Source organism: Hypanus sabinus, chromosome X1 (genome assembly GCF_030144855.1).
Source record: "Hypanus sabinus isolate sHypSab1 chromosome X1, sHypSab1.hap1, whole genome shotgun sequence".
NCBI lineage: Eukaryota > Metazoa > Chordata > Chondrichthyes > Myliobatiformes > Dasyatidae > Hypanus > Hypanus sabinus.
In genome coordinates this window covers 50,069,273-50,089,899 of record NC_082738.1, presented here as the reverse complement: position 1 = coordinate 50,089,899, position 20,627 = coordinate 50,069,273, and the positions used below count along the sequence as shown (strand labels likewise).

At 40.1% G+C, this 20,627-nt stretch overlaps 1 protein-coding gene across 10 annotated transcripts in view; it reads left to right on the top strand.

Annotated features, from left to right (window-relative positions):
- Positions 1–20,627, top strand: part of hdac5 (histone deacetylase 5) — a 334,015-nt gene that overhangs the window by 16,167 nt on the left and 297,221 nt on the right. For 3 of the 10 annotated variants that reach the window (XM_059956583.1, XM_059956578.1, XM_059956579.1), the window contains exon 2: positions 7,096–7,229. The exons of 6 other annotated variants lie outside the window; for them this stretch is intronic. The gene's annotated coding sequence lies outside the window, so the exon portion shown is untranslated. Of the gene's footprint in view, positions 1–7,095; positions 7,230–9,172; positions 9,242–20,627 lie in introns of all 10 variants that reach the window. One more of the 10 variants, XM_059956582.1, reaches the window with a different exon arrangement.

Here is a 20,627-nt window from a genome sequence, read left to right as displayed (position 1 = left end):
CTTCAGAATACTCTGGACCCAATCCAAGACATCCTGTACCCTGGCACCTGGGATGCAACACACCATGCGGGTATCTCTACCAGGTTGACAGAACCTCCTGTCTGTTCCTCTCCCTATGGAATCCCCTCTGACTACTGCATTCCTGATCTTTTCTCCTTTCTGCACCACAGGACCAGGCTCAGTGCCAGAGTCCAGATCGCTGTGGTCGTCTTCTGTCAGGTCACCCCCCTCAACCACATCCAAAACAAGATAAGGATTACTGAGGGTGATGGCCACAGGGGTGTTCTGTACTATCTGAGCTCTTACCATCCCTTTACTGACAGTCACCCACTTATCTTACTCCTGCAACCTTGGGGTGACTAATTCCTTGTCGCTCCTACCTATCTCCTACTCACTTTCCCTAATCTGTGGGTCATCATGCCGCAGCTCCAGATCTCTAACATGGACTCTCAGAAGCTGCATCATGGTGCACCTACGCAGATGTGGCAATCTGCGAGACTGGAAGATTTCCAGGATTTCTACATCTGACATTCAGAGCAAAGTACTAACCCTACAGGCATGTTCTCTATTCCTCCAAAAAAAAATGCAAGGGGAAAAAAAAGTCCACTTACTCACTTACCTTGCCAAAGCCCTACCACTCTGCATCAGACCACTCCGTCGATGACTGCTCCGCTAAGCACCATCTCCCTTTTATGCCTGAACCTTCCCTGCTCTCCAGCTCATGATTGGTGCTCCAGTTATAGCTGAGCTCCCTCGAAACTTTCCCCTTTTAAATTTTGCTCTTGGACCTGTGTGCCGCCTCCTCTCGCTGAGCTCTCCAACTCACGAGCTTTGGACTAAGCACACATCCTCTGCTCCTGTGTTGATTGTCAGTGAAGAGGAGATGTTATTACTAATCTGTAATGACAGTGATCTGATAAGGAAGTCAAGGATGCATTTGCAGAGGTAGTATAGAGGCCCAGGTTTTTACTCTTGTTGATTAGTGCTAAGTGGATGATAGTATTGAATGCCATACTTTTATCAATAAACAGCCTTCTGGTGTATGTATTGTTATGGCCCAGCTGCTCCAAAGTTGAATGGAGAACCAGTGAGATTGCGTACTCTGTAGATCTGTTGTGGCTGTCAGCAAATCGCAGTAGGTCTAGTTTCTTGCTCAGGCAGGAGTTAATTCTGACCATAACGAACCTCTTCAAGTACTTCATCACAGTAGTTGTGAGTGCTGCTGGGTAATAGTTATTGAGTTGGTTCAGTGGAACCCAGAGCAGTGGTGTTGTCCTCTTGCATGATATGGGAAGGCAAGGAGACCTCCAGTGTCCCTGATGACTACACCTGTGAGAAGTGCATTTAGCTGCAGTTCCTTACAGAGCGCATTAGGGAACTGGATCATTCAGAAACAGATTGATTGGCAATAGTTACAGGAAGGCAGTTACTCCTGTTGCAAGGTGCAGGTAAATGGGTGACCATCAGGACAAGGAAAAGGAATATGCAGTCAGTGCAGAGTGCCCCTGTAGCTGTTACTCTCAATAACAAGTAAATAATGTTGGATACTGTTGGGAGTGTGATGGGGAGAACCTATCAGAGGAAAGCCACAGCAGTCAGCTCTCTGGCATTGAATCAAGTTCTGTGGTTTAGAGGGGAAGATGGTGAGAAAAAGTGAGCAGTGGTGATGGGGGCGGACAGGTGATTCTGTGAGCGAGAACAAGGTTCTCCAATAGTATGTTGCCTCCTGGATGCCAGGGTCAGGGGCATCTAGAATCAAGTTCATACCATTCTTAAGGGGATGGTGAGCAGCCAGAGGTTGTGGCCCAAGTCGTAATCAATGATGTGGGGAGGAAATGTGATGAGGTCCTGCAAAGTGAATTCACAAAATTAGGTGCTAAGTTTAAAGATAGATCCTCCAGGGTGGTGATCACAGGGTTGCTACCTGTGTCATGTGCTACTGAGGCCAGAAGTGGGAAGCTAATGTAGTTTTCACATAGTTACGAAGATGGCTAGCTACATGTAAACTGCATTACATAGTTGGGAGGGAGGGCTTCGTTGATCTCTCTTCCAGGGAAGGTGGGATCTGTACAAATGGGGTGGTTTGTATGTGAACTGCTATTACAGGGGCTTTAAATTAGGGTTGCAGAAGGGTGGAAAGTGGAGTGGCTATGGGGAAAGTTAAGCCTACACATAAATACAGGATCCGACTGGTTGATGAGTAAGGTAGAACAAATGTTCTGAGGTGCATACTGTATATTTTAATGCAAGGAAATATTGTATGTAGGACATTTGAACTTGGAGCATGGAAAAGCATGTGGAATTACAATGTTGTAGCCATTAGTGAGTCTTGGTTGTGGGAGGAACAGGACTGGTAGCTCAATATTCCAGGGTTTCATTGTTTTAGACATGATAGAGGGATACTAAAGGGAGAAGGGTGGCATTGCTAATCAGGGAAAATGTCACTACAGTGCTCAGAGGAGATACTGAAAGGGTTGTCTTCTGAGGCAATATGAGTGAAACTGAGGAATAAAAAAGGGATGATCGCGTTTATTATAGACCTGTCAATAGTTAGCAAGATTTTAAATTCGTAGAGATAGCAGAAAGTTGCAAGAGAAGTAGTTTATGATAGTTGGTTATTTTTAACTTTCTGTGTATTGACTGGTTGTCCCATACCACAGAAGGACTGGATGGGATATGGTTTGACAAATGTGTTTAAGAAAGTTCTCTTTATCCATATCTAGCGGTCCCATCTAGAGAGGGTGCAATATTGGATCTCCTCTTGGGGAAAGAGAGCGAAAGTGACAGAAGTGTGTATAGGGGAGCATCTTGGATCCAGTAATCATAATTGCATTCGTTTCAAGATAATTAAGAAGGATAGAACTGGTCATTGGGTTGAGATTTTAATTTGGAGAAAGGCCAATTTTGATGACATCAGGAGATTTGGCATGTGCGAATTGGGATAGGTTGTTTTCTGGCAAAGAGATACTTGGTAAGTGGGTGATCTTCAAAAGTAAAATATGTGTTCCTGTTAGAATAAAAGGCAAAGCTAACATGTTAAGAAACCGTGATTTTTTTCTTCAAATGATATTGAGGCCCTGGTTATAAGAAGAAAGGGGCACAAATCGGGTATGGGCAGTTTGGATCAAATGAGATGCTTCAGGAGTGTAAGAAATGCAAGCGAACACGAGGGAAATCAGGAGGGCTAAAAGAGAACATGATATTGCTCTGGCAAAAAAGATGAATGGGAATTCCAAGGGTTTCTATAGATATATTAAGAGTAAAAGGGACAGAATTGGTCCTCTTGAAGATCAGCGTGGTCATCTATGCATGAAGCCAAAAGAAATGTGGGAGATCATAATCTTTTTTCTTTGTATCTGTATTTACTCAGGAGACAGGTGCAGATTCTATAGAACTGAGGCAAAAGATTAGTGAGGTCATGGACCGTATCCTGATTACAGAAGAGGGGGTGCTTGCTGTCTTGAGGCACTTTAGGTTGAATAATCTCCAGGGCATAAGAAGATGTGCCCTTGGATCTTGCAAAAGGCTAGTGCTGCTGAAATTGCAGGGGCCTTGAAGAGGTATTTAAAATGTCCTTGGCCACTGGTGAGGTGCTGAAAGACTCGAAGAATAAGATGGAAAATTTCATGCCATTTGAAGTTGTATAAGACATTGGTCAGGCCTGATTTGAAATATCGTATGCAGTGCTGGTCACGTACCTACAGGAAAGGTATCAATAAGCTTGAAAGAGTACTGAGAAAATTTTCAAGGATGTTGCCAGGGCTTGACGACCTGGGTTATAGGAAAAGGTTGAATAGGTTAGGACTGTATTACCTTGAGTGTGGGTCAATCAGAGGAGATCTTGTGGAGTTATACAACATAGAGGTGTATAGATAGGGTAGATACTTGCATGCTTTTCTCTGAGTTTGGGTGAGACTTGAACTAGAGGTCATAGCTTTAGAGTGAAAGGTGAAAATTCTTCTCCAGTTGTAAGGGGCTTTTCAGATTTAGCAATGAACAATGATATGTTGTATGAAGTACGCAAACCATCACTGTTTTGTTGTGAAATGCTGGCAAACGTAGTGCTTTCTATTTCTAAAAGTTTTCACGAAGTGACTGAAAATAAGCCAAGTTCTTGTTACTTTATCAGAGTGTATTCTGTTCAGATGTTCAAGGAGCCTGAATGGTTTAACTGCCTCATTTGAAAAAACTTTTTCATATAACAGACATTGGTTGTTGTTGGTTGTGTGGTACTGGTATAAATATACTTTTCAGATACTTCACACTATACCATCTACACCTTTTCATTTCGTCTGCTTCTGCCATTTTCGTTGTGGATTAATGATCACGGTCAATCACCTGCTTTTTAAGTCTAACCTCAAGTACCGTGATCAACAAAGGGGAAAGTTGTGCCATTGTCAGAGTTCAGGCAAAACCTGACTCTCTGCCTGAAGGTACAGAAAGTGGAGCGGCAATATCTGTGGGCCGTGGGCTAGAGAAATACAGTCAAGATCATTCAAAAGAACAGATTCTGAACTTTATCACATTGAATGCCGTACCCTAATTCACAGGAATTGTCACTGTGTTATTAGAGTATGGGAATTGTACAAGATAATGCTGTACTACAGTAGTGAATGTCAATAATGCACAGGCTGGGCTCATAAAAATACAATTTCTTTAGTCCAGATTTCTCATGATATGCAAAATACAGAAGTGTCACATTGCTTTTCAAAAATTATGATGCACTTCGAGCAAAGTCTAAGAGAACAGTGGGTTAACAAGAATAGAGGTATTTACGTGATCTTTGTAAACAATTATGAAGCACTGAGGATCAAATGCTTATAATGAGTAATTCTTTAATTTAAGACTGTAATCCCTCAGCTCCCCCCCCCCACCACCCACAGAGGGGTGGAGGGGGGGCAATATCACTCATTTTGGGATTCCAGGGCTTCTGGTTTCTGGAAACTCTGTATGTTCTCAGGGCTTGCAGGACTTGAGGTCTGTGATGGCATTCACATCCACAGGTGAATCTTTGAATATGGTCCAGTCCACCAATTCAAAACAGTCCAGTTCCTCTGCCTCCCTCAGTTATATCTTTGTGCTTCTCACCACTGGTGTTGTGGTCTTTCAGTTCAAATGGTAAACATGTAACATAGAAATTTGCCTGTCTATTTGGTAAGACTTGGCTGTTGGCTTCCAGTTAAATGAAGTTTGTATTCTTGGCTTCTGGCACTTGGGCCTCAAATAAAATTGGTGTGCGGACAGCATTTTTGTGAATGCATGCTCTATAGAGTACAGACTTGAGTTAGGGACTTCTGAAAATATGAGTTATAGTAAGTAGGATCGGTAGGAGCAGCTCAAAAGACTCCATCCCTCGGTTACAATGCCTAACTTATATTAATAAGCTCCCATAATATTGTTGTAATATTTAATTATATTGAATTCAGAAGTCCAAAGCACATACATATGAATGTAATGACACAACTAGTTTTCTCTCTCTCCACTTGTAGTAATTGTTCCCTCTTTATCAGTCTTGTGTGCTTTTGATTTTATTCATTGCAATACTTTGGAGGTATGGTTACTATAGAGAGTGATTTCTGTGTATCTTCTGACTTACAAAATTGGCTTGTGGGTGTCATTAAAAATGGAATCTTTTTGTAACTAGAGAGGGCTTGTGCTAGCATTGGTTTGAAAGTATGATCCCACAGTTCAAAAGGTACCTTATTTCAAGACAGATGATTGATGAGTGCTTTGTTTCAGATTCACAAATTGCATATGCGTGGAAATGTACAGTGAAATGTGTTGTTTGCATTAACAACCAGCACAACCAAATGATGTACTGGAGGCAGTCCACAAGTATCACCACACATTCTGGCACCAACATGGCATTCTCACATTGCACGGCAGAACAAAAGTACTCAACAAAACACAACACAACAAGCAACAAAACAACACCAACACAAGGTCTGTCCTTCCCTTGCACCTGCCCACCCACGCACTTAAGCAGTCCTCCAAGCCTAGGACCTGTTTTCTTTGGCCTCCAGCAGACTCGTGGATTCACAGACATTTAACTTCAACTTTGCTAGCCGACTCACAGGTCCAAGCTTCTGCAGACTTCAGATCGACGTTCGGATGTCATTCTCAGTGTTGACCCCAGGACATTCCAGTGATGATGAATGAGGACCCAGGACACCAGGCCTGAAACTTTGGTCTTGCCGACTTGCGTGCCTATGGGGTCACCGGCCCTCTTACCTCCTGCCCACCTGGAATTAAGATCCTGGAACCCACTAGTGACTCACTGATCCTGGGGTGGGAGAGGACGAACCACCAGCCCTCAACCTCACTGGTTTGCCAGTCCAATATTTGACCATGGATCTCCCATGTCTGCATCACTGACGTTCAAATGCGGAGCTGAGGTCTAGACTCCAGCCTGAGCTCTAATTTACCCACTGTCCTGGCCTAGACCCTAATCTGACCCTAATTCCCCTCTCCATCTCTAAAACCATCCCTACAAACCTAAAAGAACAACTTCTTTAAAAAAAAATAGAGGTATGGCAGGTAGCTCAACTGAGTGGAATGAGTGCATTTTGTGATTTATGGGAAATTGACTTTCTCCAGTGACATAATCATGCCCAGGGAATGTCTGCAGCTGCAGCAGCTTAAATACCAGATGTTAGAAGTGGAATAGTTGAGTCACAGTGGCACATTCTCAAGGCTGAAAATTTAAAGGAAAATAGCTATAATGCACCTGAAGAATGTATGGGCATGAGAATTGGTGATCATCAGACTGATTGGGGAAACTGACGGGTAATCTAAGAGTGTTGTGTGTTATTTTCTTTCACTTGCACATTTTGTTATTGAAATGCTAGCATCAGTAACTCAGTTACGAAGGGATGAGGGTTGAAGAGTGAGAGGAATAGTGATAGAAAATCTTATAGTTAAGAGAACAGATAAGTATTTTGGGAGCTGTTGCCTAGTATTTGGACCAGAAAGTTCTGATGGAGAATCCTTAATCTGAATCATTGAACATTTTTCATCCCGCAGATGATGCCTAATCTGTTGATTGCTTCCAGCATTTTTGATGTTAAATTTGTTATGTTGCCTCCTTGGTGCCAGGATCAAGGATGCCCCTGAATGGCTGCAAAGTGTCCTGAAGGGATAGGGTGGAGAGCCAGAAGTTGTGATCCACATTGATCCTACAAGCAGATTTTCGAGAGCTTGGAAAGAGGTTAAGCAGCATCACCCTAAAGGTAATTATCTGAGGATTACTCTCAATGCCATGTGTTGACAATGAGTTATGTGGTGGAAAGAAACTACAGAATGGAGGGCAATTCACACACATTATTCTTCAACTGGACTGCAAGCTATATTATTGCAGGAGTGTTTGCTGGTATTTTTAGAAGAGGATTTAAGCTGGCTTAACAGAAAATGCAACATAGGAGTTGCAAAGGAGAGCGAAAAAGTTAGAAGTGAAAAACATACTAAAATGTATAGCGTAAAGACAGGCAGTAAATAGGTTAGAGTTAGGAAAATTATTCATGCCTTCAACTTAAGTTGTATGTATCCAAATGCCCACCGTATCTGAAACAAGATTGAAGAATTGACAGCATAAGTAGTGAAAGTCTGATGCAATTACCTTTGGAGAAATGTGGCTGTAGGGTGAATCAAAGGTAAAAATGAAGTATTACAGGAAATTAACGTTTTGTTGATAAGTAATGCATGTGGCATGCTTGACTTCATTGGTAGGGGTGTTGAGTATAGGAGGAAGGAAGTCATGCTGCAGCTACAGAAAACTGTAGTCAGACTGCACTTAGAGAATATTGTGTACAGTTCTCGTGTCCCATTGTAGGAAGGACGTAGAAACTCAAAAAGGGCACAGAAGAGTTTTACCAGGATGTTGTCTGGATCAGAAGGTATGTACTATAAAGTAAGGTTGGACAGAATTGGATTATTCTCCCTTCAGAGTTGGAGGCTAAGGGTAGATCTGCTAGAGGTTTTTAAAATTGAGATGTATAGATAAAACAGTTATAATCTTTTCCACATAATAGAAATGTCAAATATCAAAGGGCATGTTTTTAAGTTTGGGAGGGGGTGGCTGATCTAGAAAAGACATGAGGGATAATTTTTTTTTATGCAGAGTGTGGTAAGTGCTTGAAATGGTTACAAGGGTAGTAGTGGAACCAGGCAGTTTGGGGCTTTTAGATAAACATATGATTATGAAAGGAATGGAGGGATATGGATGACACACAGGAGGAGGACATTTAGTATAAATTGGCATCATGATTGGCACAAAGTCATGGGCTGAAAGGCCTATCCAGTGTTGTATGTTCTATATTTAGGATTGATGGATAAAAAGGAAAAGGAGGTAGGATAGTACAGTTTAAAAATAAATAAATAAATTGTTAGTACAATGGTTTGTAAGAATTATTGCTTGGCAGATGGGAGTATAAAATCAGAATCTGTTTGGGTGGAGCTAATCAGCAAAAACGAACAGAAAACATTGGGAGTTGTTTGTATGCCTCGATAGTGATAATGACATGAGACATTAGGGGTGTGTGTAAGAGATAACACAGCAACAATGAGGGATGTTATTTACATAAAGATTAGGCATAGTGTACAAATATTACTAATAATGCATATGAAATAGATTTCTCAATCACTGTTGAAGGAAAAGGGTAATCTGCTGATCAAGAAACAGCAGATAAATTAATTGAATTTGTGAAGATTGTTGCTGATGAAAATCTAACACCAGAACAGATCTACAGTGCAGATTGTTTTTATATCTTACATAAAACTTTTTTTCAAATAAGTGAAATGCAAATAGTGTACTGTAACCTTTTAATCAAAACATGGCATTATAGATGGACACTGAAAACCTGTTGTTCAACAGCTGATTCAGGTATTCTCCTGATGCTGCTGTACTGCTTTTGTTACCTTGCACACATTATATTTTCATTATATTAGTAGTATGTAATAATTTTTATTTTTAAGTACATATGTGTGATGAACAAGTGTAAAACAAAGACTGCTTACTAGTAGCACATAAATTCAGAGTCAGGAATAATGGTGATCCCAAGCTAACTCATCATATTTTCCAAACTCCAAAACACTTCTGGGCCGAAGCATTTTGGATAAGGGTACTCAACCTATAATAGGTTATTATTTATTCCAAATCTGTGTTGTTGATTCCTAGACCTATGCAACCATGTGCCACCTTTATCAGTCAGATTAAAGAATCAATATGCAACGTCTGAACCAGAAGGTTAGCATATTTACTTCTATCTAAAATATCGCACAAAAGCAATTTATAGGTAAAAAGGAAATGTGTTATTAAGGACAGTTAAAATAGGAATGAATGAGAAAGTCTATTATTCAACAGTTCAGAAATCGCAATGATTTAGAATATGGCTTGCCAGATAGTGTTTATCATACTTTGTGTCACTTGCTGGGATCCCAGTTCCATGTTATCTGTCCACTAAAATTTACTTATTGGTAAAGTACTATAGTCTTTAAATTTGTGCATGAAGGGTATATCGCCATTAAGTTCATGATTTTTTTAAGTGTGCATGGATTCTAAAGTTGGTGCTAATTCACTCTATAATTTTATTTGAAGATGCACAGCATGAAAATTACATAAGTCATCACTGTAGACAACAGGTGCACAGGAACTTTCTCAGTACCTCAGTTCCAAAATCCTTTAAATAATATCTGTATCGTTATGTCATTATCCCTTTATGTCGACTGACTTTCAAGTGGAATGAATAATTAAATTATTGTAACGTACAATAATTTGATATTACTGTAGTATGTTACACAGAAATTTCATTTGTATTATCAAATGATCAAATTTATTGTTCTTTATAAAATGTGGTATTGTTAGGCATTAGTGTTTGAAAGGTTCTATATTTTACAGTATTGCTGATGGTTCCATCATGAGCAAAAATCTGTTATTTTTACAATCTTCGTGTCTTAACACCAAGTTGAATTTTGTGCTAATAACTCCATACAAACTTGAAGCTGTTCTTTGAATCTTTTAAATGTAATAAGGGAGTTCTTGTCATCACCTTTGTTCTTTTTGAGATGATTCATGTCCATCAGTATATTTAACAGTACATCTGAAAATAGTCTGAAGTTGGATGTTCATTTATTGCAGTTCCCTATGGAGTCTGTCTAATTTCATAATGAAATTTAAATAACTTAAAACCTGTATTTCCTAACCTATTCCTACAAAATGTATTGTTTAATGCATTTATCAGATGTAAACTCTGCTTTAGATAGCAAAAATATTTTTTTTTAAGATTTATTGTTCATGTTTTTAATTACATGCATGGATGTCCTTTTTGCTTGTGTCAAATATACAGAGCTTGTTCCTATTTTTGTTGTGTGCTTCACATTTTGTTATAGTTGGAGAATCAGGCAGCTATTGAGCTAGCACCTGAAATTTGTAAACAGGTACTTACTATGTGAGAATCCTGAGCCTGAGAAATGTGTATTTACATTGAAGCTGATAATCCACTATCTGGCTTGTTTGGAAATCCTGATGGTTTGGCATCTGACTCGTCAATTGCTGATGTTCACCTTCTTTTGTAAACCCACAAGGGCTCTGTCAAACTCACCAGGTTTGCTTAAAAAATATATTGTACTGCTATAATTGTTGTGTAACATTTTTTTTAAGTTAATAGAAGCATGTTGGAGTATTGTTTGTTATAATGTTTAGTAGTCTAGAAAATCTACCAGGCTGACACCACCAAAGGTATGACTCTACTGAAACATTGGAGTTTTACTGTCACTGCAACTATATGGTAACTATGCAAGGTTAAAGACAGCATTGACTATACCAGTGATGCCTCTCTTCCTAATGCTCTAAACAGCTTTTGTACATGCTTTGAGGCATGCGACATGTCATCCCCCTTCCAGGTGAGTAGCCACTGTGTGTAGCAGCAGCATACGTGAGAAGGACTCTGCAGAGACTCAACCCCTTCTGCCTTATCCTGTCTTCTCCCCCCCCCCCCCCCCCAAAACACCAAGGCAACCTCGCAGTTCACTGATGTCTCCATGGATATCTTCAACACTTCACTTATCCAGGCTGCGGTCCCCACATTCTTCAAATCAGTCACTATAATCTCTATACCAAAGAACTCTACACCCTCAGAACTAAATGACTACTGCACAGTCACACTGATGCAAATCATCATGAAGCGTTTTGAATGGCTGGTAATGGCATATATCAAAACTCCAGTCCTGCCACACTGGACACTCATCAATATGCTTACCAACAGAACAGCTCTGTTCCGCCCTTCCAATCGTCCTCAACAAGGAGGTTGGGGGGGACAGGGCTGTGTGCTGATCCTATTGCTGTACACTCTGCTCACACAATGCACGACCAAACACCCGAGTAATCATGTTGTCAAGTTCACCAGTGACATAACAGTGGTGGGACTCATCACCAACAATAATAAGATGGCTTACAGTGAGGAGGTGAAAAAGCTTAAGGTCTAGTGCCAGGCAAATAAGCTCTTAATGTCAACAATACAAAGGGGATGGTTATTGACTTCAGACTCACATCCCTCTTTACATCAGTAGCACAGCAATAGAAACTGTGAGCAGTTTCATTCTCCTGGGGGTGCACATCTCACACAACCTCTCATGGTCCCAGAACACACCCTATACAATCAAGAAAATTCACCAATGCCTATAGTTTCTGAGGAGGCTGAAATGAGCTTGACTCTGCACATTAATGCTCACGACCTCCTACAAATGCACAGTAGAGAGCACTCTAACATGCTGCTTCACTGCGTGGTATGGAAATTGCATGGCAGCAGACTGGAAAGCTTTACAGCGGCTAGTCAAAACTGCCCAATGCATCACTAGCACAAGCCTACCCGCCAACAAGGACCTATATACAGAAAGGTGTCAGAACTAGGCCAGCGATATAATGAAGGATCCCACCCACCCACCTCATGGACTGTTAGTCCCACTCCCATCAGGGAGGAGACGACCGGACTCAAAAACAGGTACTTTCCTCATGCAGTGAGGCTAATCAACATCTCCACCCACTAACCCATCCTGCCACACCCCCCCACCACCACTACTTTATCATTTTCTGTCAGTCACCTTATGTGAAGACACTCCTGTACCTAGCATCACTTTACATACATACAATCAATCTAGTATACTGATATTGTTGACCGTCAACAGAACTAGGTTAGGAAATTCACTACACAACTCATAATTAATCGAAGCTCGCACATTATTGTCTCTGTACAAACAACAACATAACTATGTTGACCCCGGGCCAACAGTTTAGAACATGAATTCTACTGTTCCCTCTGTACCAATACTCATTCAGACCAGTTGTGCAATTTATAACACTAAAATAGGGGATCTCCGTTAGCCAGATGATCGATCCTTTCTTCATCCAGCCCCTGGCATGGGGGTTCTTCCTTGCAATGGTGGGTATCTTGAGAGAGTCTAAGCTGATAGCATACTTGAAGTGTCTACTTTTATACTCGTTCCTTACCATTTCAAATATTGCATTCCAGTGTCATTGGCTGTAGGTCATCTGATTGAACTTTAACTTTTTATTGGTTCTGCTCCAGGCCAGCATCCATTTATTTGTCCTCCTCCCAGCAAGTGACAATCAGTAATTTATGGCTCTTTGTTCTCTTCAGTAACCAGCTTGAATCACTCGAGGCAGGCACCAACCTAAGCATTCACAAACCTGCATGTTATGTTATGTTACATCAAAGAACACCTCACACATAACTTATTATTTGGAAATGACCTCCAGTCCAGCAGATTACCTGAAAGATAATTGTGCCTACTTTAAACATAGAAAGCAAAGCAATTCCATCTCACAGAATGGAGGATATGAAACAGTGTTTGAAAATGGTAGCGTCCATCTCCAAGCAGATGGCAGGAACAAAGACAATTGATCTGTTTGCTTCCACTGTCCTTGACCCATTTAAGTTCAATGTTTTCTTCCATATTTAAAATCCACCATGGCCAACAATATTTATTGTTCTGTTTTTATTGTTTTTCTCTTTTTTGTGTGGTGCATTGGATCTGGCAATTATTCTGGCAATTATTTTGTTCTCCTTTACACTTATAGACAGTCGGCCTTCCTTATCCGCGAATTCTGCATGCGCAAATTCAACCAATCGTGTATCGCGAAAAACCAGAAGTGCTCATCCAGCATTCGTTGTTCGAGCATGTACAGACCTTTTTCTTGTCATTATTCCTTAAACAATGCAGTATAACAACTATTTTACATAGCATTTACATTGTATTAGGTATTATAAGTAATCAAGAGATTATTTAAAGTATACAGGAGGATGTGTGTGGGTTATTGTGGATCGGGATTGAAAAAAATCGGAAGTTCTCTTACTAAGTAAGTTGGAACAGGTACATCCAGTATTATTTAGCGTAATTTAGTCAAACGTTTGTCTTAGTATATAGTATATATTTTACCTTTCTATGCATATAAAACACTTAAGAACACTTAAGAATGGAAGTTCCCGAGTTTGATCCAGTGACAGACCGCTTTCAAGTGCGCTCTCCACCGTGCTGGGTTGATGTGGAGGACCAAAACCCATTAATTAAACCACTGCGTTGCTTAGTAATAATTGTAGCTTTCATTGGAGCAGAGCCTTTCTCACTTTATCCTTTAAAATTGTTCCAATCGTTGACCGACGTAGCCTAACGCTTTTCCAATGACCGATGGTGTTTCACCTCTTTCAGATCGCTTTATTATTTCCACTTTATTTTCAGTCATGATCGTGATTATTTTCATGAACAGAAACACTGTGGATTCAGAGCTCCGGCACCGGGTCTTAATGTCCGCCACACTGAGACAGGTTAAATAAGGGACTTGAGCATCTGCGAATTTTGGTATCCGCGAGGGGTCCTGGAACCAGTCCCTCGCAGATAAGGAGGGCTGACTGTACTGTACTGGAAATTGCGTTGACCAACCTTGAATCATCTGAAGTCTTGAACTCAGGTTGAAAGGTAGAAGCCAAGAAATCCAGCAGAATCTTGGTCTGTGCACTAGATTGACACACAGAATTCTTCTTTAACTACTTCCTTCCACTTACAGATGATCAGCTCCCTGAATTCTTTCCAGCTGGAGTCACAATAAATGTGATTTTCATCACGCAAAAAAATGCAGGGAATACCACATAAATAGCCTTTTTTTTTGAACTCTCTAAAACATTTGACTCCTTCATTTAAGGGTCACTGGCACACTTTTTAATCTATCAATCTTTCTAGCTATCGTGTCACATTTTGGCTGTAACAAACTTCTTGATAAAATTGAGCTAATCTACAGGCCAGATTGGATAATGTCTAACCTTTGTCTGTCAGAAGCAAGGTTGTCCTGATTTGGTCATCAATCTTCATGTGATGTTAATGTTCAGAGCTCAAATTCAAAAGTCATCATTGACTTGTTCCTTGAAACATCTTGAAAATAAAATTCCTTTGATAAATAAGGTCCACGATAGAACCGTTGAAAATATATGCTGTTTCTTCTCTGGAGACACTTGTCAGTGAAGGCTGACATCAAAAATGAAATCTGCCCCTGAAGTTCACTTCTGGCCATAAGAAGAAAAGATATTTGAGGCCTGAAACTGGTGCAAAACTCAAGGCTCTGCCCTCCTTTATACATTTGAGTTGTAAACAACCTATCAGTTGCATCAAAGCTCTGGAAGTCTACAATCAATGCCGTCTGCAAAAACCCTCTGTGATGGAATTAGCAAATCAACCTAGGCACTCACTTATTGCCAGACCAATGACCCCAACATCTCTGCTTTAATTCAATTTGCTTTTTTTTCCAAGCTTGGTCGTGGCAACAGACTATCATTAGAACAGGGGAAGTAACTGAAGGATATACTCGAACCTTCCTTGAACAAGTGCAACATTTTTATACTGACTGATGAATATCCTGCGAGTCAGGAGTCACTCAATATTGACGAGCACTATTCAGCATGAAAAGTGTAGCTTTTTGTCAGGAGTACACACACATCCAGTATAAATGGTAGAAAATGCATATTGCCTACACAACCCATTGACTACCTCCTCCCCACCGGTCTGCTGGCTCCACGTTGTCTTCATCAGCTTGCCATGAACCTACAAAATCAAGTAGAAGCAATGATCTCAGTCTTGAGGTATTGCCCAAGAAAAAGCTGTATGTACAGATAAAAATGTCTGGAAATGGAGTCCACTTTAAAAAAAAAACTTTTAAAATCCTACAAAAGAAGATCTAAGAATAAGAAATGCCCACAATACTCTGTTTTTGTGTCACTTCAAGAATCATAAGCTCTGAAATTCTACTCCCCTCTCAATTCCAGCCCACCTCCATGCATCAATCCTCCACTTTCTAAAGTGTAACCCACTCCCCACCAACTCGACTCTTTCTCTCCCATGCCCTCCCCCCTTTGCTCAGAAGCCTCTTAAAATGGACTGTTTCCAACTCTTGGTCACTTGCCTTAATGTGTTTCTCTGTATTGATACACCTCTTAGGTTCTTGGCTTGTTGACTATATTTTCTGTGTTGGCTGCAAGCAAATGGTATAAAGGTTGTGACCTCATTTGCATTAAAATTAAAGTCGTAATAAAACTGCTTTCCTGCTTTTGCTGTTCAAAATAGAATATTTTTTAAAAATGTTAATAGGAAATGACATGGTTTCTTTAAGAACTAATAATCAATATCACTTTTTAAAAATCTCCTAACGATTCCAAAACTTGAGCAAACCATTGTACCTGTGTCTGAATGGCATTAAATACTGTTACCTGGAAATAGTTTTTTTCCTGTTGCACTTGGAATGTAACGAACTAAGAGGGATCATCTTATCAGGCAGATCAGAGTTTAAGTTTAATCTTATAAACCAAAATAGCCCCAATTTTTGTTTTAGACCATTTTTATACTGGAAGGCTAACTGATGAAGTAAATAGACTTTTACCTTTTGTTGTCATTCTTTGGTAAAATTAGCTGATTGACTAAGTTTCTATAATTGATACCTGCTTCTATAATTGCCATCTGTTTATCTACTTTAATGAATTTATAGGACACAACAAAGAACAAGAAGTTTGATCTGCCTGTGTGGTACCATCCATATTTTCCAAAACATGCTGATTTTAAAAAAAGTATCTTTCCAACATTTGATTATTCAGAATCAGGTTTGATATCACTGACATATGTTGTGAAATTTGTTGTCATTGCGGCAGCAATAGAATGCAATACATAATAGAGAAAAAGAATTACAGTAAATATAAGTATTAAAATAGTGATGCAAAAAAGTAGTGAGGTAGTATTCATGGGTTTAGTATCCATTCAGAAATCGGATGACGGGAAGAAGCTGTTCCTGAGTCGGATTATGTATTTGGATATTTTGTGTAATATTTATCAAATACCAGACTGAATACTTTGAACATCTATCCCAACTTGCCACATTTAGCACAAATTACAAATGCACATTTTGTGTGCTATATTATCCTATGATATTTTCATTGAGCCATAACTCGAATTTCTTCAGAACAAGGTTCTGCAGAAACTCATTTATTAAAATATCAGAATCAGGTTTACTATCACAAGCATGTGTTGTGAAATTTGCTAACTTGGTGGCAGCAGCAATACAATACATAATAGACAGAAAAAAAACAGAATTATAATATGAACATATATATGAAATTGTTATGTTAAGTAGGGCAAAAAAAAGTAGTACTCATGTATTCAATGCCCATTCAGAAATCGGATGACAGAGGGGAAGGTGTTCCTGAATCGTTGAGTGTGTGCCTTCAGGCTTCTGTACCTCCTTCTGGATGGTAGCAGTGAGAAGGCATTTCTTTGGTGATTGGGGTTTTTAATGATGGATGCCGCCTTTTCAATGGTTCAGTAATTCCATTTAATATCAGAGAATGTATACAGTATACAACCTGAAATTTTTGCTCTCCGCAGACATCCACAGAAAAAAAACCTCAGAACAAATGACATTGAAACATTTGAACCCCAAACCCCCCTCTTCCTCCCCTCTACGCACAAGCAGCAGCAAACCATCAACCCTCCCACTCACCCTCCACCACTTATTTCAGCAGGAAGCATCAGCATCCACCATCCACCAAGTATTCAATAGCAAAGCCCCCAAAGAGAGACCATGATCTGCAGTCCAACATAAACTAGTTTTCACCTGACAATTCAGCATGCCACAGGCTTGCTCTTTCTCCTTAATAAGGGACAGAGAGGTGTCACCACAGTGAGAGGGGAGACCAAAATAAAACAACTCCATTACAATGTTTCAGTCTGCCGTGTTGCTTTTATTCCGAGTTCTCTGACTCAAGGAGAGAGCGGGAAAGAGGGAACAAACGGAGCCCTCCAACAGCTGATCTGCTGTTTGCAAGGTTTTGTTGCTTTCGCGATGCCTCAATTGGTGATACCAGCATATAATCAGTTTGTCTGCAGGGCTGCAAAACCTTACCCCGAAGGTGTGCGTCTTTAAGGCCGCATCCTGGGATATCAAAAAACAGCTAGTCAGTAAGCTCGGGGTGGGAACCACCGCTGTAAAGAACTGCAGTTTCAGTACAGCTCTACATCACAGACTCTGACAAAACCCCATCCACCTTGAAATGGGGACAAAAGGGATATTAAAGGGAAGAAACTAAGCTGTTTCACAGATGAGTTTGAAGAAGCTACCCTCTGGTGACATCTTAACTCTACCCACATCTTTTTGAGGCACTAGTCCTTAAAGATGTCCTGGATATTGTGAAGATGAGTGCCCATGATGGAGCTGGCTAATTTTACAGCTCTCTGGAACTTGGGTCTACTGCAGTAACACTCCCCTCCCCCAATACCATATAGTGATACAGTCAGAATGCTCTCTGCGGTACACTTGTAGAAATTTGCAATTGGTTTTGGTGACATACCAAATCCCTTCAGATTCCTATTGAAGTCTTGCCTTCTTTACAGCTGCATTGATATGGTGGGTCGAGGTTAGGTCCTTGGAGATATTGACACCCAAAAATTCTCATTGGCTTCAAAGGTTACACTAGGATTTATCTTTTAATACTTGAAGTAATTTTATTTGAGGCAATTGTGGGATGAATTTTAAAAACAATGCAGCTGAGTTGCAGACAAGGTCATTCGGTTGAAGACCTAGGGAACAGTGGATATCTTGGAAATGGACACAGGTTGAGTTACCTGGCTCATTGCAGATTTTACATAGTATTTGATCTCAATTGTGTTCCTGCATTACTGCAGTTTAAAACAAGTTCTTGCATATTTGGTACTTAGACACTCAGGGCAATGTTTTAAATTAACTTTTTGTACTGCTTTATTTGATTGGAAGCATTTGGGTAACTAGTAACACTTTGCTTCACTTCAGCATTTTGCTACTCTGAGACAATTGACATTTACATTGAGTTAAACTTTTGTACCTTTTGAATTTTGTGTCCAATTATTTGAAATAATGGGCCCAATTGCAAATTAGGTTGTTTTCTACTAGATCTTTTATGTGTTTCAAAACAAAAATCTCTTACTGCCATATTTAAGAGCTTTATTGTCATTGCTCAGGACAGCAAAATTGTAGTGTTGCTTCATTCTGGCAATTCAATTACTTAAAAACACAATAAGTAAATTTAAAATAACATCTGAGTTATTTAGGGTGACATCTAAGTTGCAACTGGATTAGAAACAAACAACGGAGTGCATTTAACTTCAAAAACTTGAATAAAATTATCCGCTATTGAAATTGATTTCAAAATTAATAGTTGCCAAAAGTAATTAAATTCAATTTAATGGAATCATATAGTATAGAAATGAGCCCTTCTGCCCACTGAGTTTATGCCAGCAATTAAATACCCATTTACACTAATCTAATATTTTCTCTTCATATTCCAGATAACTTTAGCATGACTCACCTACAGTACACACTAGGGGCAATTTACAGTGGCCAATTAACCTATTAACTGCATGTCTTTGGGATCTGGTAAGAAACCTAGAGAGTAGTAGGGAAAATGGGTAAAACACACAGAAAAGTTCGAAGTAAGCTTATTATCAAAGTACATGTACGTTACCATATACCATCCTGAGACTACCTTACTTGCAGATATTCACAGCTGAACAAAGAGATACAATTGAATCAGTGATGAACTACACACAGTGACAAGCAGCCAATGTGCAAAAGAAGGCGAACTGTGCAAACACAAAAGAAACAAATAATAGTAATAAATAAACAATACTGAGATCATGAGTTGTAGAATCATTGAAAGTAAGTATCTAGGCTGTGGAATCAGTGGCAGATGTGTGTGAGGTTATCAGCGCTGATTTAGGAGTCTTGGCGTTGACGGGTAATAATTGGTCCCGAACATGGCAGTATGTGACCAAAGGCTTCCTGATGGCCCCAGTGAGGAAGGAGCATGGCCTGAATGGTGATGTCCTTGATGGATGGATGGACGCTGTTTTCTTGTGCCAGCATTCCTTGTCGATATGATCCATGGTGGAGAGGATGGACTGGGCTGTATCCACCACTATTTGAAAGTTTTTCTGTTCTTGGACATTGGTGTTTCCATACCAGGCCTGTGATACAACCAGTCAGGATTCTCTCCACTGTCCATCTATAGAAATTGTCAACATTTTAGATGACATGCTGAAGTTGCACAAGCCTCTAAGGGAGTAGAGGTGCTGCTGTATCTTCTTTGTAAAGGCACTTAAGTGTTGGTCCCAAGACAGATCCTGAGAACCAATAATGCCAAGGCACTTAAAGTTACTGATCTTTCATCTCTAATCCCATAATGAGGGCTGTTTTATAGACCTCAGGTGTCTTCCTCCGATAGTCAATAATCAGTTCTTTAGTTTTGCTGATGTGGATTGAGAGGTTTTTATGGAACCATTCAGTCTACCTCCTATGTATTGATTCATCGCCACCTTTGATTCAGCCAGCAATAGTGGTAACATCAGCAAACTTAAATGTGGTATTGGTGCTTTACAGGCAGACCCCGGGTTACGTTCAAGTTCCGTTCCTGAGTCCGTCTTTAAGTCGGATTTGTACGTAAGTCGGAACAAGTCCATCCGGTATTATTTAGTGTCAGTTCATCAAACATTTGTCTTATAGTATATATTTTACCTTTCTATGCATATAGAACACTTAAAGAATGTATGTATTCCAATAATTAAACCACTGCGTTGTTTAGTAATAATTGTAGCTTTCATCGGGGCAGGGCCTTTCACATGCTCCATTATTCTCACTTTATCCGTTATCCTTTAAAATTGTTCTGATCGTTGACTGACTATAGCCTAACGCTTTTCCAATGACTGATGGTGTTTCACCCCTTTCCAAACGCTTTATTATTTCTACTTTATTTTCAATCACGATTGCTTCCCATCAATGGAACAGAAACACTGTGGGCGGCGGGTCCCAAGCTGTGCTGTCTGCTGAGTTCCGCCAGGTCCTAAGGACCACCACGCTAAATTCCCTGGGTCCTAAACTGCACCACACTAAGACAGGTTAAATGGGACAAGTGGGGGCTGTGCTGGGTTTGGGCATTTGATCCTCCACAATATTCTGTGTGGTATTTAAACTGGAGGTGGCAGTGTTTTTTCTACGAGGTTGAGTTGCGAGCTTGACATCGACCTGGCAAGGATGGTACGGGAGTCACTGGATT